Genomic DNA, 23,170 nt, shown 5'->3' with positions numbered 1-23,170 from the left:
ATACCTGGCATGGTGAAGACAAGGTAGGAAGATCTTCAGGGGCTTAGTGTTAGGTTTATTTAAGGGGGGTTTGGGTTAGATTAGGGGTATGTGGGTGGTGGGTTGTAATGTTGGGGGGGCTATTGTATGTTTTTTTTTACAGGCAAAAGAGCTGAATTCTTTGGGGCATGCCCTGCAAAGGGCCCTTTTAAGGGCTGGTAAGGTAAAAGAGCTTTTCTATTTTAATTTTAGAATAGGGTAGGGCATTTTTTTATTTTGGGGGGCTTTGTTATTTTATTAGGGGGCTTAGAGTAGGTGTAATTAGGTTAAAATTGTTGTAATATTTTTATTATGTTTGTAATTAATTTTTTTATTTTTTGTAACTTAGCTTTTTTTATTTTTTGTACTTTAGTTAGTTTATTTAATTGTATTTATTTGTAGGTATTTTATTTAATTTATTTATTGATAGTGTAGTGTTAGGTTTAATTGTAGATAATTGTAGGTATTTTATTTAATTAATTTATTGATAGTGTAGTGTTAGGTTTAATTGTAACTTAGGTTAGGATTTATTTTACAGGTAATTTTGTAATTATTTTAACTAGGTAACTATTAAATAGTTATTAACTATTTAATAGCTATTGTACCTGGTTAAAATAATTACAAAGTTGCCTGTAAAATAAATATTAATCCTAAAATAGCTACAATATATATAATTATAATTTATATTGTAGCTAAATTAGGGTTTATTTTACAGGTAAGTATTTAGCTTTAAATAGGAATAATTTATTTAATAAGAGTTAATTTATTTCGTTAGATTTAAATTATATTTAAGTTAAGGGGGTGTTAGTGTTAGGGTTAGACTTAGCTTTAGGGGTTAATACATTTATTATAGTAGCGGTGTGGTCCGGTTGGCAGATTAGGGGTTAATAATTGTAGGTAGGTGGAGGCGACGTTGGGGGCGGCAGATTAGGGGTTAATAAATATAATATAGGGGTCGTCTGTGTTAGGGGCAGCAGATTAGGGGTACATAGGTATAATGTAGGTTGCGGCGGAGTGCGGAGCGGCAGATTAGGGGTTAAAAAAAATATGCAGGTGTCAGCGATAGCGGGGGCAGCAGATTAGGGGTTAATAAATATAATATAGGGGTCGGCGGTATTAGGGGCAGCAGATTAGGGGTACATAGGGATAACGTAGGTGGCGGCGGTGTGTGGTCGGCAGATTAGGGGTTAAAACATTTTAATAGAGTGGCGGCGATGTGGGGGGACCTCGGTTTAGGGGTACATAGGTAGTTTATGGGTGTAAGTGTACTTTAGAGCACAGTAGTTAAGAGCTTTATAAACCGGAGTTAGCCCAGAAAGCTCTTAACTACTGACTTTTTTCTGCAACTGAAATTTTGTCGTTCACGACTCTAAAAAACGGCGTTAGAAAGATCCCATTGAAAAGATAAGATACGCAATTGGCGTAGGGGGATCTGCGGTATGGAAAAGTCGTGGCTGCAAAGTGAGCGTTAGACCCTTTCCTGACTGACTCTAAATACCAGCGGTAGCCCAAAACCAGCGTTAGGAGCCTCTAACGCTGGTTTTGACGGCTAACGCCAAACTCTAAATCTAGCCGTTAGTTTTTGTTAAATAAAAATGTGACTCCTCTTTTCCTCTTAATAGCATCAGAGGCAATAATCTCACCAATACAGCCAATTTTTAATTTATTATTTTAATCTTTGTTTAGGTGGGTCTCTTGCATAAATGCAATATCGGGAGAAAATTTCTTAACATAGTGTATTATTTTTTTCCTTTTTATTGGGTAAGATATTCCCCCCACATTCCAAGAAGTTAATCTGATTAAATCTTTCATCCTAGATGCATAAAAAAAGGGACAAAAACAGCTAAATAGTACATTGACCCATCCTTAGATATTTCAGGATTATAGTCCATCAGTAAGGCCATTTGCGCTAATTTTATCTATGAATTTTTTATGTCATCAATGTTACTTAGCATTAGAGTTTGGGAATCATATAAAATCTTGATTTTGGCAGGGTAAAGTAGGGAAGCCTAAATGTCCTTCTTAATAATTTGAGAGCAGAATGAAACAAGTTCCTGCCTCTTCGTTGAAGTAGCCACAGAGAAGTCCTGAAATATCAGGATATGCTCCTGGTTTAACTTACAGGGAGTGTAGAATTATTAGGCAAATTAGTATTTTGACCACATCATCCTCTTTATGCATGTTGTCTTACTCCAAGCTGTATAGGCTCGAAAGCCTACTACCAATTAAGCATATTAGGTGATGTGCATCTCTGTAATGAGAAGGGGTGTGGTCTATTGACATCAACACCCTATATCAGGTGTGCATAATTATTAGGCAACTTCCTTTCCTTTGGCAAAATGGGTCAAAAGAAGGACTTGACAGGCTCAGAAAAGTCAAAACTAGTGAGATATCTTGCAGAGGGATGCAGCACTCTTAAAATTGCAAAGCTTCTGAAGCGTGATCATCGAACAATCAAGCGTTTCATTCAAAATAGTCAACAGGGTCGCAAGAAGCGTGTGGAAAAACCAAGGCGCAAAATAACTGCCCATGAACTGAGAAAAGTCAAGCGTGCAGCTGCCAAGATACCACTTGCCACCAGTTTGGCCATATTTCAGAGCTGCAACATCACTGGAGTGCCCAAAAGCACAAGGTGTGCAATACTCAGAGACATGGCCAAGGTAATAAAGGCTGAAAGACGACCACCACTGAACAAGACATACAAGCTGAAACATCAAGACTGGGCCAAGAAATATCTCAAGACTGATTTTTCTAAGGTTTTATGGACTGATGAAATGAGAGTGAGTCTTGATGGGCCAGATGGATGGGCCCGTGGCTGGATTGGTAAAGGGCAGAGAGCTCCAGTCCGACTCAGACGCCAGCAAGGTGGAGGTGGAGTACTGGTTTGGGCTGGTATCATCAAAGATGAGCTTGTGGGGCCTTTTCGGGTTGAGGATGGAGTCAAGCTCAACTCCCAGTCCTACTGCCAGTTTCTGGAAGACACCTTCTTCAAGCAGTGGTACAGGAAGAAGTCTGCATCCTTCAAGAAAAACATGATTTTCATGCAGGACAATGCTCCATCGCACGCGTCCAAGTACTCCACAGCGTGGCTGGCAAGAAAGGGTATAAAAGAAGAAAATCTAATGACATGGCCTCCTTGTTCACCTGATCTGAACCCCATTGAGAACCTGTGGTCCATCATCAAATGTGAGATTTACAAGGAGGGAAAACAGTACACCTCTCTGAACAGTGTCTGGGAGGCTGTGGTTGCTGCTGCACGCAATGTTGATGGTGAACAGATCAAAACACTGACAGAATCCATGGATGGCAGGCTTTTGAGTGTCCTTGCAAAGAAAGGTGGCTATATTGGTCACTGATTTGTTTTTGTTTTGTTTTTGAATGTCAGAAATGTATATTTGTGAATGTTGAGATGTTATATTGGTTTCACTGGTAAAAATAAATAATTGAAATGGGTATATATTTGTTTTTTGTTAAGTTGCCTAATAATTATGCACAGTAATAGTCACCTGCACACACAGATATCCCCCTAAAATAGCTATAACTAAAAACAAACTAAAAACTACTTCCAAAACTATTCAGCTTTGATATTAATGAGTTTTTTGGGTTCATTGAGAACATGGTTGTTGTTCAATAATAAAATTAATCCTCAGTTACTAGAATTTGCTCTTGTAAACCTAAAGCTCTTGGTAAAATAATTGATGCAAATTCAGATTTGTGAGAGTCCTATAATTCTTCGATTACTTCTACGCGATCTATCCTCTAACTCATTCAATTGGGATTGTAAGATTAAATAATAAATAGCTTAAAGGAAACAAAAAAATAAATAAAAATAAAATAAATTGGGTATATAAAAATGTGTCTGTGAAATCAACAATCGGCTAAGTGATATAATCAGAGTACCTATCCAAAATGATACTGCATAAATAGTGATGCGTGTAGTGTCAGGCCCAAAGTGTCAGAATAACAAGAATCAAACTACTATGTGTTTAGGAGTGAGAAACTAAAGTGATTACTATAGTGGATGTGAATATATAATACAGGATATGCCTGCTTATTAAGAATAGCTATGCTAACATACGCCTAGATTATGAGTTGAGCTTTAACAGGGGTGCATTGCTAACTTGCCGTTTATTCTCACCGCTCACTTTCCTGCAGTGCTGGTATTACGGGTTTTTATCAACCCGGCGTTTACAGGCAAGAAGTGAGCGTAGACCAAAATTGCACTCCACACTGCACTCCAATACCAGCGCTGCTTAAGTGAGCGGTGAGCTGGTTATACGTGCTCGTGCACAATTTCCCCATAGACATCAATGGGGAGAGCCGGCTGAGAAAAAGTTTGACACCTGCAAAAAAGCAGCGTAAAACTCAGTAACGCAGCCCCATTGATTCCTATGGGGAAACTACATTTAGGTTTACACCTAACACCCTAACATGAACCACGAGTCTAAACACCCCAAATCTTATAACCCCTAATCTGCAGCCTCCGACATTGCCGACACCTGCATTATACTTATTAACCCCAAATCTGCCGCCCCCAATGTCGCCGCCACTATAATAAACATATTAACACCTAAATTGCCGTACTCCCGCATTGCAAACACTATTTAAATATTATTAACCCCTAATCTGCCGCCCCTAACATAGCCGCCACCTACCTACATTTAGTAACCCCTAATCTGCTGCCCCCAACGTCCCTGCCACTATATTATATTTATTAACCCCTAAATCTAAGTCTAACCCTAACACCCCCTAAGATAAATATAATTTAAATAAATCTAAAGAAAAATTCCTATCATTAACTAAATAATTCCTAGTTAAAAAAAAATACTTACCTATAAAATAAACCCTAAGCTAGCTACAATATAACTAATAGTTACATTGTAGCTAGCTTAGGGTTTATTTTTATTTTACAGGCAAGTTTGTATTTATTTTAACTAGGTAGAATAGTTACTAAATAGTTATTAACTATTTAATAACTACCTAGTTAAAATAAATACAAATTTACCTAACCTAAGTTACACTAACACCTAACCTAACCCTACAATTAAATAAATTCCCTAAATTAAATACAATTAAATAAATTAAATAAAATTAGCTAAATTACCAAAAAAAAACCTACTAAATTACAGAAAATAAAAAACAAATTACAAGATCTTTAAACTAATAACACCTAATCTAATAGCCCTATCAAAATAAAAAAGCCACCTAAAATAAAAAAAAACCCTAGCTTAAACTAAACTACCAATAGCCCTTAAAAGGGCCTTTTACGGGGCATTGCCCCAAAGAAATCAGCTCTTTTACCTGTAAAAAAAATACAAACAACCCTCCCAACAGTAAAACCCATCACCCACACAACCAGCCCCCCAAATAAAAGCCTAACTAAAAAACCTAAGCTCTCCATTGCCCTGAAAAGGGCATTTGGATGGTCATTGCCCTTAAAAGGGCATTTAGCTCTATTGCAGCCCAAAGCCCTAACCTAAAAATAAAAACCACCCAATACACCCTTAAAAAATCATAACACTAACCCCCGAAGATTCACTTACCGGGAGAAGTCTTCATCCAAGCGGCAAGATGTCCTCAACGAAGCTGGCAGAAGTGGTCCTCCAGACGGGCAGAAGTCTTTATCCAGACGGCATCTTCTATCTTCATCCATCCGGCACAGAGCGGGTCCATCTTCAAGACATCCAACGCGGAGCATCCTCTACTTTCCGTCAACTAACGATGAATGAAGGTTCCTTTAAATTACATCATCCAAGATGGCGTCCCTTAGATTCTGATTGGTTGATGTCTTGAAGATGGAGCCGCTCCGCGTCGGAAGGATGAAGATAGAAGATGCCGTCTGGATGAAGACTTCTGCCCATCTGGAGGACCTCTTCTGCCCGGATCGGATGAAGACTTCTGCCCCTCTGGAGGACCACTTCTGCCCGGTTGGGTGAAGACATCTCAAGGTAGGGTGATCTTCAAGGGGTTAGTGTTTTATTAAGGCGGGATTGGGTGGGTTTTAGAGTAGGGTTGGGTGTGTGGGTGGTGGGTTTTAATGCTGGGGGGGTATTGTAATTTTTTTTTTACAGGTAAAGAGCTGATTACTTTGGGGCAATGCCCCGCAAAAAGCCCTTTTAAGGGCTATTTGTAATTTAGTATAGGGTAGGGATTTTTATTATTTTGGGGGGTTTTATTATTTTATTAGGGGGATTAGATTAGGTGTAATTAGTTTAAAATTCTTGAAATTATTTTATTATTTTCTGTAATTTAGTGTTTGTTTTTCTTCGTACTTTAGTTTATTTAATTTAATTGTAGTTAATTGTAGTTAATTTAAGAAATTATTTTAATTATAGTGTAGTGTTAGGTGTAATTGTAATTTAGGTTAGGATTTATTTTACAGGTATATTTGCATTTATTTTAGCTAGGTAGCTATTAATTTTATAGGTAAGTATTTAGTTTTAAATAGGAATAATTTATTTAATTATAGTAATTTTATTTTGTTCTATTTAAATTATATTTAAGTTAGGGGGGTGTTAGGGTTAGGGTTAGACTTAGGTTTAGGGGTTAATACATTTAATATAGTGGCAGTGACGTTGGGGGCGGCAGATTAGGGGTTAATAAATGTAGGTAGGTGTCAGCGATGTTAGGGACGGTAGATTAGGGGTTAATAAAATTTAACTAGTGTTTGCGAGGTGGGAGTGCGGTGGTTTAGGGGTTAATATATTTATTAAAGTGGCGGCGATGTCCGATCATCAGATTAGGGGTTAAAAACTTTAGTTAACTGTTTGCGATGTGGGGGGGGGCTCGGTTTAGGGGTTAATAGGTAGTTTATGGGTGTTAGTGTACTATTTAGCACTTTAGTTAAGCGTTTTATGTTACGGCGTTAGCCCATAAAACTCTTAACTATTGACTTTTAAATGCGGTAGGAGTCTTGACAGGAGAGGCTGTCCCGCTCACTTTCTTTAAGACTCGTAATACCGGCATTAGACAAATCCCATTGAAAAGGTAGGATACGCAATTGACTTAAGTGGATTTGCAATATGCTCGAGTCGCAGAAAAAAAGTTAGCGGTACACTTGTACCTGCCAGACTCGTAATACCAGCGGGCGTTAAAAAGCAGCGTTGGGACCTCTCAACGCTGCTTTTTAAGGCTAACGCAAGACTCGTAATCTAGGCGAATGTGTTTTTAATTTATTGCAGAGTAAATAGAATTTTTAAATTACTCTTTTTGTTAGTTTTTTGCATTTTCCATACTGTCCCAACTATTTCCGAAAATTGTTTATATATATATATATATATATATATATATATATAGTACAGGTGGCCCTTGTTTTACAATGGTTCAATTTACACCGTTTCAGAATAGCAACCTTTTTTTCCAGTCATGTGACTGCTATTGAAAAGCATTGAGAAGCAGTGCATTTATTAAAATAGCCAGTAGGTGGAGCTGTCCGCTTGTGTTGCAGCAAAGCCAAGCAAGCTGAAATTTATCAGTTTAACCAGACCTGAGCTATTGAGCAGATTTATATATCCTAGTGTGTCCGTGATAAGAGTCAATATAAGTGATGATTGATGAATCACAATTTTTTTCATTTGTGATTCATCTATCATCACTTATATTGACTCTTATCACGGACACACTAGGATATATACATTTAGGAGTGCATATTTGGACTTTCCTCTGCTTGGCCTTGTTGGTTTAACAATAGGTTAGCCACTATCTCAAGATATTATACCATTGCTTTATTGTGTATGTTTGATGTTCTAATTTTTGTTACATGGATCCATGATACTATATTTTATTATATTTTGTATTGCATTTTTATTGAATTTTTTTATTAATCCATACCTTTTATACACTTCACTTAAACGTGTTTTAGTCTAACAATCCGACACCTCAGACTTTTTTGGCGCTCGCCTCTCCACTACATAATTGTTCTATCATTGGGTCCACTAGGGGACCTTCAGAGGGGAGCTTGAGGTGTATTAGAAATAGCGCAGGGTTACGTTACTATTGAGCAGATTTCAAAGGAACAAGATCTTCCTGTCTATAACTCAGTCCAGATTGGAATGCATAGAAAGAACTGTTTGCAGAAAAATGCAAGTGAAGTCTGTGTTGTGTGATTATTTTATTAGGTTTATAGTGCTGTTTAGCAAATGTTTTTGTTCATTTAACTTAGTTTAATTATATATTCTGTGTTGTGTGATTATTAGGTTTATAATGCTGTCTAGCATTTAAAGTCTTCATTTCAAAGCTTTTAACATAATGTATTGGGTGTTACTTATGACAATTTTGAGAGGGGCCTGGAACCTATCTACCTCACTTCCCATTGACTTACATTATAAACTGGGTTTCAATTTACAACGGCTTCGATTTACAACCATTCCATCTGGAACCTAACCCCGGCGTAAACTGAGGGCTACCTGTATATATATATATATTATCAAGTGTAGATTTTCTACAATATTGAGCTGGATTACTAGTGAATCACAAATTAACGCTCCCACTTGAGCTTTAATTGCACTAGAATTAAGATTTTTACGCTCGTCGGGTTGCACTCTTATTACGAGTTTTAAGTAAATTGTTTTTGCTCTAGTGGTAACCCAATGAGCGCATGAATCTTAAGTTAGAATATCACGTGCACATTTGTTTTCCCTCATAGAAGTCAATAGAGAAAAAAGTAGAAAAAAACACCCCACTCTCGCGCAAACATGATCACATATTTTCATTTGCGCTAACCTGAAGTTGAAAAAAACTTATTTTGTGCTAGCTGTAACCCGAAAATCGCAAAAATCCTAAGTGGAGTTTTCGCGTGCGCTTGCATGTATTCACTCATAGAACTTAATGGATACAAAAAAGTTGAAAAAAACAGCCAACTCGCACAAACAACCTTGCATTTTCACATTCCCCATAGAACACTCTATCATAAGCCCCTAGCCTAATAACCCTTAAACCGCCATCCACCCACATCACAATAAATAAATAATACTATTAACTCATGAACCGCCACCCCCCCCACTTCGCAAAGTGCATAAAAAATATTAACCGCCACCCCCCCCACATCAGAAAGTACCTAAATAAACTATTAACCCCTAAACCGCTATTCCCCCACATTGGAAAGTACCTAAACAAACTATTAACCCTTAAATAAACCTAAATAAACCTAAATAAACTATTGACCCCCTAAACCACCAGCCTCCCACAATGCAAAGTCATAAACTAAAATCTAAACCCCCTAACCTAACCCAAATTAAAATGCACAAAATTTACAAAATAAATCCTACCATAAAAAAACTTACCTGTAAAAATAAATAAAGCCTAATCTTATCTTTAAACCCCCCCCAACATTACTAAAAATAAAAAACTCACGTTACCAAAAATAAACACAAAAACTATCATTACCAAAATTAAAAAAACATAACTTTACAAAAAGAAAAATTCCTAACATTACACAAAAAAACTAACATTACACAAAATAATAAAGTCTAAATTTACAGAAAATAAAAAAATAATCATTAAAAAAAATTAAATATTTAATCCTATTCTAATACCTCTTAAAAAAACAATAACCCCAAAATAAAAAACCCTATTCTAAAAATAAACTACCAATAGCCCTTAAAAGGGCATTCTGTATGGCATTGCCCTAAAGAGATCAGCTCTTTTGTTAAAAAAAAACGCACTAACCCCTCTAACAGTACAATCCCCCCACCCCCCAAAATAAAAAAAAACCTAACTAAAAAATCCTAAATTACCCATTGCCCGGAAAAGGGCATTTGGTTGGGCATTGCCCTTAATAGGGCATTCAGCTCTTTTGCTGCCCAAAAAATCAAATCTCTAATCTATAAAAAAAAACACCCAAAAAACCCATAAACCTAACACTAACCCCAAAGTTGGTACTCACCGATGATGATGGGCGGTGCTCCATCTTCATCACAGCGCTCCATATTTATCGGCAACAAGGTCAGCGGCGATGCTGGCGGCGCCGTTGGTCCTCCTCTTCAGACCTTCAACACATAGGTCCTCTTCATGCGGTCTCCAGCCGCACACTGAATAGTGAATGGGAGGTACCCCTTTTATATAAGAGTACCTTTGCATTCTTATTGGCTGATTTTTATTTTTAAAATCAAATCAGCCAATAGAATGAAAGCAACAAAATTCTTCTAAAACCCATCAATCTATTCTTGTTCTGAGAAATGAATTGTATTACATGTGATAAATTGCCAAGAAACTGAAGATCTCGTACAACGCTGGGTAGTACTACTCCCTTCACAGAAAAGTGCAAACTGTCTCTAACCACAAAAGAAGAGGAGTAGGAGGCCCTGCTGCACAACAGAGCAAGAGGACAAATAAATTAGAATGTCTAGTTTGAGAAACAGATGCCTCAAAGAGCCTCAACTGGTAGCTTCATTAATTAGAACACCAGTTTCAACATCAACAGTGAAGAGGCAACTTTGGGATGCTGGCCTTATAGGCAGAGTTGGAAAGAAAAAACAAAAGAACACAGGCACTGGACAGAGGAAGATTGGAAAAAGTGTTATAAACAGGCGAATATTTGAGGTGAGAAGAACAATCGTGAGACACAGACCGAATGAAAATATGCTGGATAAGTGCTTAACACCATCTATCAAGCATGGTGGAGGCAATGTGATGTAATGGGGTGCCTAGTGGGGTGCCTAGTGGTGGAAAATTGGGAGATTTATACATGGTAAAATGAAGCTTGAAGAAGGAAGGCTATCACTCCATTTTGCATCATCATGACAAAGCCTGTGGACGGCTCATGATTTGCCAATTTCCTCCTACAAAAGGACAATGACCCAAAGCAGAACTGTGCAAGAACTATTTAGGTCAGATGGTATTCTGTCTTTAATGGAGTGGCCAGCACAGTCACCTGATCTCAACCCTATTGAGCAGTTGTAGGAGCAGCTTGAGCATATAGTATGTCAGAAGTGCCCATCAAGCCAATCCACATTGTGAGAGGTGCTTCAGGAAGCATGGGGTGAAATCTCTTCAGATTACCTCAACACATTGACAACTAAAATGAAAAAGGTCTGCAAGACTGTAATTGCTGCACATAGGTGTTTCTTTGATGAAAGTAAAGTTTGAAGTAAACAATTATTATTTCACTTAAAATTCATTATTTCTAACCTTGTCGCAGACTATATTTTCTATTCAAATTCATTTCATGTATGTTTTCAAAGAAAATAAGGAAATGTCTAAGTGACTCCAAACTTTTGAACACCAGTGTATATAATATTAACAAAGACAAAATTAAACACTTAAGAGAAACTAAGTATAAGACACAGTATAAGATGCACTGTAATTGCAGTATATACCCCCCCACACTCTAAAAAGAGCACTACCTGTTTCTCAGTTCAAACGATTTGTCTGTAATAATAGTGAACAAACTCAAACTGCACAACAGCTATATGAGATGAGAGACCATTTTATTCATCAGGGAAATGAAGCAACATCGAATGATATATGACTATCAAACTTTTGGGATCTGAAACAGGAGAATATACTGCCAGACAAGAGATGATAGGATGAGGAGATTAGGATGACCTATCTCACAACCTACTCTGTTGATAAAAAAGATCTACCAACTGCAATTTGAAAGGATTAGCATATTGTGAACTTGGATACATTGCTCCCATTTGTAAAAATGGGTCCCCCAAGGGTGGCCTTCAAAAGGTCCAATTCTATTCGGGACACCTTGGTCAGAGCTGATCCATTCAAGAGCTATAAACAGACAACATGGCTGAATCAACCCAAATTGGGCTGTTTTAGATGCTTAGGGTGCACCACTTGTAGTGGACTGAGTAATGACAAAATGTTCACCCATCCGTCTAACAACAAAAATGTGTTAACAAACATAGAGTAACATGTACAACCAAATACATAGTATATTTACTGCACTGTCCGTAGGGTTTGTATTATGTAGGAAAAACCATTGATGACCTTCGCACCCGTATGGCCAACCATAGAGCAGCTATAAGGACGGCTATAAAAAACAATGAGTCAGTTCAGCCTGTTGCAGGACATTTTGTCATGGTTGGCCATACGGTAGCGAATCTCAGATACGTAATTATTGATCATGTCCCCCCTCTTCCTAGGGGGGGAGACAGAGCCAAATTATTATTGCAAAGGGAGGCTAGGTGGATTTTTACCCTAGACACTCTAACACCTAGAGGTTTGAACAGTAATCTCAATTTGCATTGTTTTCTTTAGTTTCTAGGGTAATTTCCCTGTTATATACATTTGGTTATATGTTCATCTATCCCTCTATTATATAGTGTAGATAGAGTTAAAAGAGTTAAAATTCCTAGACTAGTATCATTCTGTAACCACAGTATTAAAATGATGGATCAGATAGTTTGCGAGGGATCCCTTTTATCGTACATTTTGGTTATGGGAAATTGAGAAGCTTAAAGGGTCACTAAACCCAAAATCTTTCTTTCATGATTCAGATAGAGAATAGAAATTTAAACAACATTACAATTTACTTCCATTATTTATTTTGCTTCATTTTTTAAATATCCTTAGTTGAAGAAAAAGCAATGTACATGGTGAGCCAATCACACGATGCTTTTATGTGCAGCAACCAATCAGCAGCTAGTGAGCATATCTAGATATGCTTTTCATCAAAGAATATCAAGAGAATAAAACAAATTAGATAATATAAGTAAATTAGAAAGATGTTTAAAATTGCATTCTCTTTCTAAATCATAATAGAAAAAATGTGGGTGGCATGTCCCTTTAAGTGGCGCTGATAAGTTAGTGCTCGTTATTCTGATTGCACTTTGTTCTGCTGTAATGCTGTTCTGTTATGATACAATAAACACAACTTTTAACAAACATTTTTTATACACCTTGTGTTGGTCTTGGCATCTATGCAGTTATTTTAACTAGCATTATACTAGTCCTTTGGATCCACTTGCACCAGCCAGCTGAGGAGAAGGAGACTTTTGATCTGGTTCCTGACACGGAGGGCGAGTTAGCCAGACTACTCTTGAATATCTGGCCTGTGATTAAAACACTTGAAAGTGCTTCAAGAAATGTGAGTGTATTTTCATACAAATATTTACCACATTTGTCCCTTTAATTTATTAAGCTATGGGTGCCTTCTTTTGATGTGTTTTTTTTTTAGATAAAAAAAACGCTCTAAAGATAAAAGTATCTTACCCCCTTCTTGACCTGCAGGCAGAATACAGGCTATGATGTAGCGTGAAAACTAACTCTGAAAATGGCTGCTGCAGACTAAGAAGACTATAGGAGTCAGAGTGGGAAAAAGAGGCGGGAAAATAATAAACTGTATCACTGCCGAGACTGAGCACAGCTCCCGAAGGCGCTATGAAAAAGTGAGACACGCTATCGCCAAAAGGAAAAACTTGAAACCGGAGCACACCTAAACTAACTCCAAACACTAAAGAAAGTCGAGGCGCCCTATTGCTGAAAGAAAAAATTGGGTCTCCAGCATGCCTATGTATCGCTGTAATAGAGTGCCTAAGACACAGTAAAACAATAGTGCTAATAACAGAGCCGTGCTGTACTAATATAAATGTGTTGTGCTGCATAACAGTTAAAGAAAAATCCATTAGAAAAAAAATATTCAAATAAATAAATCTGAAGAAGCGTTAGGTGAAACGCACGTCAGGGGTTCACATGTTAGGAGCCACAGTCTCCTTTTTTTTAACCTTATGGATTACTCCTCAGCATTATAAAATCTACCTTTGAAATAATAGTCAGTATAACAATAATTTTGACTCCTGCTATAGAAGGAGCTTAGACAAAATTAGATTGGATTCAGCATACAATAGCACAAGCTCTAATACAATCAGTAGAAAATTTCAGCTCTGGCTATAGAAGGAGCTCAGTCACAGATAGACTGAATTTATTAGTACAATGATATGTGACCCTGAATGGCGAAAGCCATAATAAATCCTAAGACTGTGCTTAATATTTTTTCAAAGGCAGTACAAATATTATTGCAAAACAAATGAGTTCAAGTACTTTTTAACAAAGTATGTGTGTGTTGTGCCTGTTTGTTTAATAACCGTAATAAACTAGTATGAGTGGGAAGTAAGTATGTGAATGATCTATAACACTAAATTGCGCTTAATGATATTAAAATAGGAGGCACGACAATCTTTTTGGCACATCTATATGTGCTTTCCAGTTAAAATACAAATAAATGCTACACAGAAAGGAAAGTATGCCAGTATGCAATGTAGGGCTTTTATTTATTTATTTGTTAACTATTTATGTCATATTGCTGTAGTGTAAATCCCTCTTCACCCTCAAACTTCCCTGATCCCCCTCCAAACAGGTTTTAACCTCCGCCCCTTCCACTGCTCCCCACCATAGTCAGTCTGCCAGTAACAAATTATTTAGTTTTTTTTTTTGTTTTTTTTTCTGTAGTGTATGAACCCCCCTCCCCCTCCAAAATCACCTTTTTCAGTAGTGTTGGGTCCCCCTCCAGACGATATTTTTCCATAGTGTAGGGCCCCATCTCTCCCTCTCCACAGCCTAATACTTTTCAAGTAGTGTAGAAAACCACACTCCTCCTACTCTTGGCTGCCCACCAGCCTCCCACCTTCCCTCCCACCTCTCCCACTGGCACAAACTGAGAATCGTTACAGAGAGGGACACAGATAGTGTCACTCTTTAATGATTGACAATTTGGATAATTTGGCACAATCAGTGCTCCGTCACCATATGAAGCAGATGCCTTCTGCCCCCGGCTGCAGTTTCTGCTGTCTAAGCTGACAGCGGGGATTGCAGCATGTGCCTCTGTGTGACATAGTACCTATGTCCAATTGGTGCACGGGGTTAAAGGGACAGTGTAGTGTGACCCACCCCTCTTAAATCTGCTCCCAATGATCCATTTTACCTGCTGGACTGTATTAAATTGTTCACAAATAACTCCTTTACCTTTATTTCGTTTCTTGAAGTTTATTTTCCCCGTTGTAGCCCAATCTATACTGAAAATTACAATACTTAAATGCACATAAAACCCAATATTTTGCTTTCATGAGTCAGATAGAGCATACTATTTTAAACAACATTTCAATTTACGTCTATTAGCAAATTTGCTTCATTCTCTTGGTATCCTTTATTGAAGGAGCAGCATTGCACTACTGTGAACTAGCTGGACACATAGGATGAGCCAATAACAAGAGGCATATGTATGCAGCTCCCAATCAGCAGCTAGCTCTGTCACTTCTGAGCCTATCTTGGTATTCTTTTCAACAAAGGATACCAAGAGAACAAAGCAAAATAGATAATAGAAGTAATTTGTAAAGTGGATTAGAATTGCATCCTCTAGGGCCTATTTATCAATGTCTTTCCGACATGATACTTGTACGTATCATGTCCATTTCCGACATGATACGTTGTAGCGTATCATGTCCGACAGACATCGCTGAATGCCGACAGCATACGCTGTCTGCATTTAACATTGTACAAGCTGTTCTGGTGAACTGCTTGTGCAATGCTGCCCCTGCAGATTCGCAATCGGCCGCTAGCAGGGGGTGTCAATCAACCCGATCATATAGGATCTGCGGATTGCAGATCGCAGCCTCAGAGACGGCAGACAAGTTAAGGAGCATCGGTCTTAAGATTCATAACTGCTGTTTCCGGCGAGTCTGAAGGCTCGTGCGGAAACAGGGGCATCAGGGGCCATTCAGCCCTTGATAAATCGGCCCCTCTGTGTGAATCATGGAAGTTTCATTTTGACTTTACTATCCCTTTAAGCCCTAGCTATGGCCTCCTTCCACCACTATTAACATTAAAGGGACAGTAATTTACACTTTCATGATTCAGATAAAGCATGAAATGTACTTTTATCATCAAATTTGCTTTGTTCTCTTGATATTTTTAGTTAAAGGCTAAACCTAGGTAGGCTCATAGGATGATTTCTAAGCACTTGAAGGCCACCTCTTATCTCAGTGGATTGTATTAGCTTTTCACAGCTAGACAGTGCTAGTTCACGTGTGCCCTATAGATTGTGCTCACTCCTGTGGAGTTATGCCTGAGTCAGCAGTAGGGATGGGCGAATGTTTCGCAACATTCGAAAAACAGCACGAATTTTAACACATTCGTTCGAATCGAATTTCGAATGTTTGCATAACATTCTAACATTCGATTTTCGAATGTTCGGTTTCGAATTTTACGATTACATTCGAAAATATTCTTTTCGAAAAATTCAAATTTAGATTGTAATAGTATTTCTAATGCTTTTTCTTTAAATGTAATATTCGAATTATGCAATATTCGAATTCGAAAAATTTGAATTTAGATTGTAATAGTATTTCTAATGCTTTTTCTTTAAATGTAATATTCGAATTATGCAATACGTGTATTCGAATTCGAAAAATTCAAATTTAGATTGTAATAGTATTTCTAATGCTTTTTCTTTAAATGTAATATTCGAATTATGCAATATTCGAATTTGAAAAATTCGAATTTAGATTGTAATAGTATTTCTAATGCTTTTTCTTTAATTGTAATATTCGAATTATGCAATATTGGAATTCGAAAAATTCTAATTTATATTCGAATTCGAAAAATTCTAATTTATATGTTTGTAATAGTATTTCTAATGCTTTCTTTAAATGTAATATTCGAATTATGCAATATTCTATATGGAAACATTCAAAATGATATATTTGTATATATTATGTATCCATTTACTAGATTCCCGCCCTACCACATGAACTATTGAACTTCTGAATAGTATTTGTTAAATAGAATGTTAAATTCGAAATTTGGAATGTGGACATTCAATATAATTATAAACATTCGAATTCGAAAGTGACATTCGAAAACTGTAAATAACATTTGATTTTCGAATTTTTAAGAATATTCGTTCTTATCGACATTCGGATTTAGAATTCGAATTTCGGTAATAACATTCGAAATTCAAAAATTTACACATTCGCCCATCCCTAGTCAGCAGTAAGCTGAAATGACAAAAAGTCTGCCAAAAGCACTGAGATAAGGGGGCAATCTGCAGAGGCTTAGATACGAGGTAGTCACAGAGTTAAAAAATTTATTAATTTAATAGTGTTGGTTATGCAAAACTGGGGAATCTATAACATAATCGAGTTTGTAACACGTCCATCGCCGTCGGCAGTTGCCCGAGCAGCCTGCAGCGTGAGACAGCCTCAGGAGCTCCAGAAGTCAGCTGTAACATAACAGCTGAGAGCTGAAGCTCCTGAAACTTCAGGCATCTGCCACATATGGAGCCGGAGCGAGATTGTTGCTCCGCCTCCATATGAGGCCAGATGCCTGAGTGTTACAGACGGTTACACTGTGTCACCGTCTGTAACGATCTTCTGCTGGTGCCAACGGGAGGTGTGGGCAGGAGGAGGGTGGCGGGTGGGCGGCTCAGCAGCGGAGGATGGAGGGAAGGGGAGGGGAGGGAGTGGAAGTGCCCTTCTACAGAAAAAAAAGGACAGGGAGGGATGGGGGTGGGGGGATAAATGGTGATCACGGGGGGGGTGGGGGGGTGGGACCACTACACTACAGAAAAAAAATAAAAAAAAGAAGGGGTTTATAGGTACTGGCAGACAGTTGCCAGTACCTAAGATGGCTGCAATAGAGGGGGGGGGGTTAGAGAGTTGTTTGATGGGGGGATCAGGGACAGAGGGATAGGGACTGAAGGATAGAAACAGAGTTATAGGGACAGGGTGATAGGGACAGGGATAGAGGGATAGGGACAGAGGGAGAGGGACAGAAGGACAGGGACAGAGGGATAGGGACAGAGGGATAGAGACAGAGGGATAGGGACAGAAGGATAGGGACAGGGACAGAGGGTTAGGGACAGAGGGATAGTGAAAGAGGGACAGGGAAGAGGGATAGGGACAGAAGGATATGGACAGGGACAGATGGATAGGGACAGAGGGATAGGGACAGAGGGATAGGGACAGAGGGATGGGGCAGAGGGATAGGGAAAGAGGGACGGGAAGAGGATAGGGAAAGAGGGACGGGCAGAGGGATAGGAACAAAGGAATAGGGATAGGGATAGGGACAGAGGGATAGGGACATAGGGATAGGGACAAGGACAGAGGGAGAGGTATAGGGACAGGAACATAAGGATAGGGACAGGGACAGATGGATAGGGACAGATGGATAGGGACAGAGGGATAGGGAAAGAGGGACGGGGCAGAGGGATAGGTACAGAGGGATAGGGACAGAGGGATAGGGACAGAGGGATAGGTTAAGGGATAGGGAAGGGATAGGTGACAGAGGAATAGGGATAGAGGGACAGGGGCAGAGGGATAGGGACAGAGGAATAGGGATAGAGGAATAGGGACAAGGACAGAGGGAGAGGTATAGGGACAGGAACAGAGGGATAGGGACAGTGACAAAGGGATAGGGACAGAGGGATAGTGATAGAGGGACAGGGACAGAGGGATAGGGATAGAGGGATAGGGATAGAGGGATAGGGACAGAGGGATAGGGACAGGGATAGAGGGATAGGGATAGAGACAGAGGGATAGGGATAGAGGGATAGATTGCCCTCTGGACAGGTTTATCGCCTAGTGGGTAATAAAGGGATTATTATTATTTTTTTAAACCATAAACATTTTCATGTAGACTGTCCCTTTAAATCAGCTTGACCCTGTCCCTACTGCAATCCTCAAATTAACCCTCCACCAAAAGCCCCACTATACATAAGTTTCCCACACCAAACCCCCTCTACATATGTTTTTTCACCAGTTAACCCTCCATATTCCCAACATTACAAATACCCCTGCTAGATATAAAACCCTATTCATACCCCAACCCAACCAAAACTAATCCTCCTCCAAAAACTTAATCAACCTCAAATGAAACAAACAAACAAAAAACTTTAACTAAAAAAATAAACTGATAATTTTACAACTTTATTCCAGTTGTAGAATCTTTATTCTCTAGCCTTTTCCAACCAGAGGTAAAACAGGTTCTCCTGTTACTATTCCTTGTCATTTCTGATTTTTTTTTACAGTGGTTTTACCCTATATTAAACAAATATGGTCAATTAGAATGAATGGGTATCATTGTAAAACTGCCTGTAATCAGTGCTATAGATAGAAATAAGTTGATTGATTAATTTGGAATTATTATTATTATTATTATTAAAGAGAAGAGTGAATAATTAGCCATCCCTACTGGTAAAATTCTGTACTTATCTTTATAAAACGTAACATATTGGGGCTTATTTAAGAACGTGTGAGCAGACATGATCCGATATTGCGGATCACGTCCGCTGCACATCGATAAATGCCGACAGCATACGCTCTCTGCATTTATCACTGCACCAGCAGTTCTGGTGAACTGCTGGTGCAATACCACCCCCTGCAGATTCGCGACCAATCGGCCGCTAGCAGGGGGTGTCAATCAACCCGATTGTATTGGATTGGGTTGATTTCCGGCAGGCGGACAGGTTATGGAGCAGCAGTCTTTAGACTGCTGCTTCATAACTTGTGTTTCTGGCGAGCCTGAAGGCTCACCAGAAACACGGGGCATCAATATGCCCCATTGAATTTCAAGTGTTTTTTGGTGAAAAAAAAATGAGCAGTGGTTGCTGAGATATAAATGTTTAAAGTCACCTTATTTTTATTTATTTCAGTTATGCTCAGTGGAAGCTAACAGATGAAAAATAAATCAAGGTTTGCTCAGCAACAATTTGGCAGCAGAGGTTTTTGAGAATTGTAGTCCAAGATGTAGATCTGTATGGAGGACAGTGAGTAACTGCAGGGGTGTCCTGTAGCATGTGTATAAAAAAGTCAGAAAGCACAGTATACACACACCGCAGATGAGAATTTTAAAATAATCTGTGCAATGTACTCAATGCTTTTCAGAAAACAATTAATTTACTTTCCAATATATATATTATTTTATACAGTGTATATATATATATATATATATATATATATATATATATATATATATATATATATATATATATATATATACACAGTGGATATAAAAAGTCTACACACCCCTGTTAAAATGTCAGGTTTCTGTGATGTAAGAAAATGAGACAAATATAAATCATTTCAGAACTTTAATGTGACCTATAAACTGTACAACTCAATTTAAAAACAAACTAAAATATTTTAGGTGGAGGTAAGAAAAAAAAAAAACCTAAAATAATGTGGTTGCATAAGTGTGCACACTTATAACTGGGGATGTAGCTGTGTTCAGAATTAAGCAATCACATTCAAAATCATGTTAAATAGGAGTCAGTACACACCTGTCATCATTTAAAGTGCCTCTGATTAACCCCAAATAAAGTTCAGCTGCTCTAGTTGGTCTTTCCTGAAATTTTCTTAGTCGCATCCCACAGCAAAGCCATGGTCCACAGAGAGCTTCCAAAGCATTATAGGGATCTCATTGTAAAAAGGTATCAGTCAGGAGAAGGGTAAAAAAGAATTTCCAAGGCATTAGATATACCATGGAACACAGTGAAGACAGTCATCATCAAGTGGAGAAAATATGTCACAACAGTGACATTACCAAGAACTGGACGTCCCTCCAAAATTGATGAAAAGACGAGAAGAAAACTGGTCTGGGAGGATACTAAGAGGCCTACAGCAACATTAAAGGAGCTGCAGGAATATCTGGCAAGTACTGGTTGTGTGGTACATGTGACAACAATCTCACATATTCTTCATATGTGGGCTATGGGGTAGAGTGGCAAGACTTACGAAGAAAAACATCCAAGCCAGGCTACATTTTGCAAAAACACACCTGAAGTCTTCCAAAAGCATGTGGGAAAAGGTGTTATGGTCTGATGAAACCAAGGTTGAACTTTTTGGCCATAATTCCAAAAGAAATGTTTGGCGCAAAAATAACACTGCACATCACCTAAAGAACACCATACCCACAGTGAAGCATGGTGGTGGCAGCATCATGCTTTGGGGCTGTTTTTCTTCAGCTGGAACTGGGGCCTTAGTTAAGCTAGAGGGAATTATGAACAGTTCCAAGTACCAGTCAATATTGGCACAAAACCTTCAGGCCTGATGAAACCGTGCTGTGACACAGAGAAACGTGTTGCCTTTGTTTTTAATTTTTTATAAATTTTTAGCATCCATTCTTCCTGCTGCTGCTTATTCCTTTGGCTGTCACTTTTTGCCATTGTGCCTTTTGAGAGCCATTTTCCTTCTTTGACTGCTGTCTAGCAATCCCCGTGATACTAGTGATTATCTCTGAACTCCCTCTGGGCGGGACGAGGATATCTTCAATCCCAAGTGTGTGCCATAGTGTCTAACGGACGACCCATTGGTTCTGGTTAGCCTATTTTGCACATCTGTACTTTCCACAATGTGAGTAGGATTTCACCTGTATACAGTATAAGATCATTTGGTTACCTGCCTGATTTGCACTATTTGGCACCCTATATCTTGTGTATTATAGATTTTAAAAGATGGATCGTATCCTTTTGTTACTTCTGTGGATTGCTAGTAGTCTTTCTTCTTTGCTGTATGGGTGGCCGGCAGGCCTCCTATAGGTGATTCACATTATGTATATGTCAACGGCATAGCAAAGACCAGTCAGACACAGGCTGTTGTGAGTCGACCATGTAGCGGGTGGAGTGTTCCCAGAAGACTAACAAGTCTGCATAGAATAGGGACTCCCTGCGGAGTGATCATCAGACACACCATAAGTAATAAAGTGGGTGAGCGTTATATATGCAGAATATGCACTTGTATATGTACTGTATGTATATATACAATATAGCCCTTTGCAGTAAAAAATCTTGTCATATACCATATACCTTTGAGCCCTTATAAGTTTTTTAATATTTATATGAAAACATTTTTATCAGATAGTGTTTATAGGAGTGTGAATGTAATTTTTAATGTATTTATGTTCTGTTTAGTACAGCTTTTTTTAACAAGGTTTTCATTTGCACTAGCCCAACAAACATAAAATGCTGTTGCGCTCATACAATCGCGTTTATTTTCAACTTACAATCCGAGAACTATTTCGATTGCACACAACAGTGTTAATTTTGTCAACTAAAACTAGACTAAGATGGGCATAAAACTAAAGAAATTCTGATGACTAAAATACGATTAAAACTAAAATGGCATTTTAGTCAAAAGACTATGGGGCCAAATTATCAAGCTCCGAAGAGAGCTTGATGCCCCTGTTTCCGTGTGAGACTTCAGGCTCGCCGGAAACAGCAGTTAAGGACCGCTGCTCCTTAACTTGTTAACCTGCTCTGAGGCTGCGGACATCAATCCGCCCAATCCTATACGATCGGGCTGATTAACACCCCCTGCTAGGATGTTCACTCCTAGAGTATATAATGAGTTTGGAAATTATAGAGAAATGCTTGAAGGGACAGTCAACGCCAAAATGTTTGTTGTTTAAAAAGAAAGGTAATTCCTTTATTACCCATTCCCCAGTTTTGCATAACAACACTGTTATAGAAATACAATTTTACCTTTGTAATTACCTTGTATCTAAGCCTCTGCAAACTGCCCTCTTATTTCAGTTCTTTTGACAGACTTGCATTTTAGCCAATCGGTGCTCACTCCAGGGTAATTTCATGTGCATGAGCTCAATGTTATCTATAGGAAACACATGAACTAATGCACTCTAGTGGCCAAAATTCATTCAGATTAGAGGCAGTCTTTAAGGTCTAAGAAATTAGCATATGAACCTCCTAGAATTAGCTTTCAACTAAGAATACCAAGAAAACAAAGCAAAATTGGTGATAAAAGCAAATTGGAAAGTTGTTTAAAATTACATTTCCTATTTAAATCATGAAAGATTTTTTTTGGACTTTACTGTCCCTTTAACCCCTTAATGACAGAGGACGTACCAGGTACGTCACAGAAAAAACTTCCCTTAACGACAATTGACGTACCTGGTACGTCCTCTGTTGTCTGAAGTGCTGGAAGCGATCATGATCGCTTCCTGCTGCTTCTAAGGGATTGTAGTGATGCCTCAATATTTGCCACCAGTACCCAAGATGGCGGCAAATAGGTAGAGGGGGAGGGTTAGAGAGATGTATGGGGGGGATCAGGGAGGTTGTGGGGTAAGGGGGGATCCATCACTGCAGACTGCATGAAAAAAAAAAAAAAAAAAAAAAAATTATTTTTATTTCAGTACTGGCAGACTTTCTGCCAGTACTTAAGATGGCAGTGACAATTGTGAGGTTGGGGAGGGA

Source organism: Bombina bombina, chromosome 2, assembly GCF_027579735.1.
Source record: "Bombina bombina isolate aBomBom1 chromosome 2, aBomBom1.pri, whole genome shotgun sequence".
NCBI classification, from domain to species: domain Eukaryota; kingdom Metazoa; phylum Chordata; class Amphibia; order Anura; family Bombinatoridae; genus Bombina; species Bombina bombina.
The sequence above is the reverse complement of the archived record's forward strand: the minus strand, read 5'-3'. Positions refer to the sequence as shown.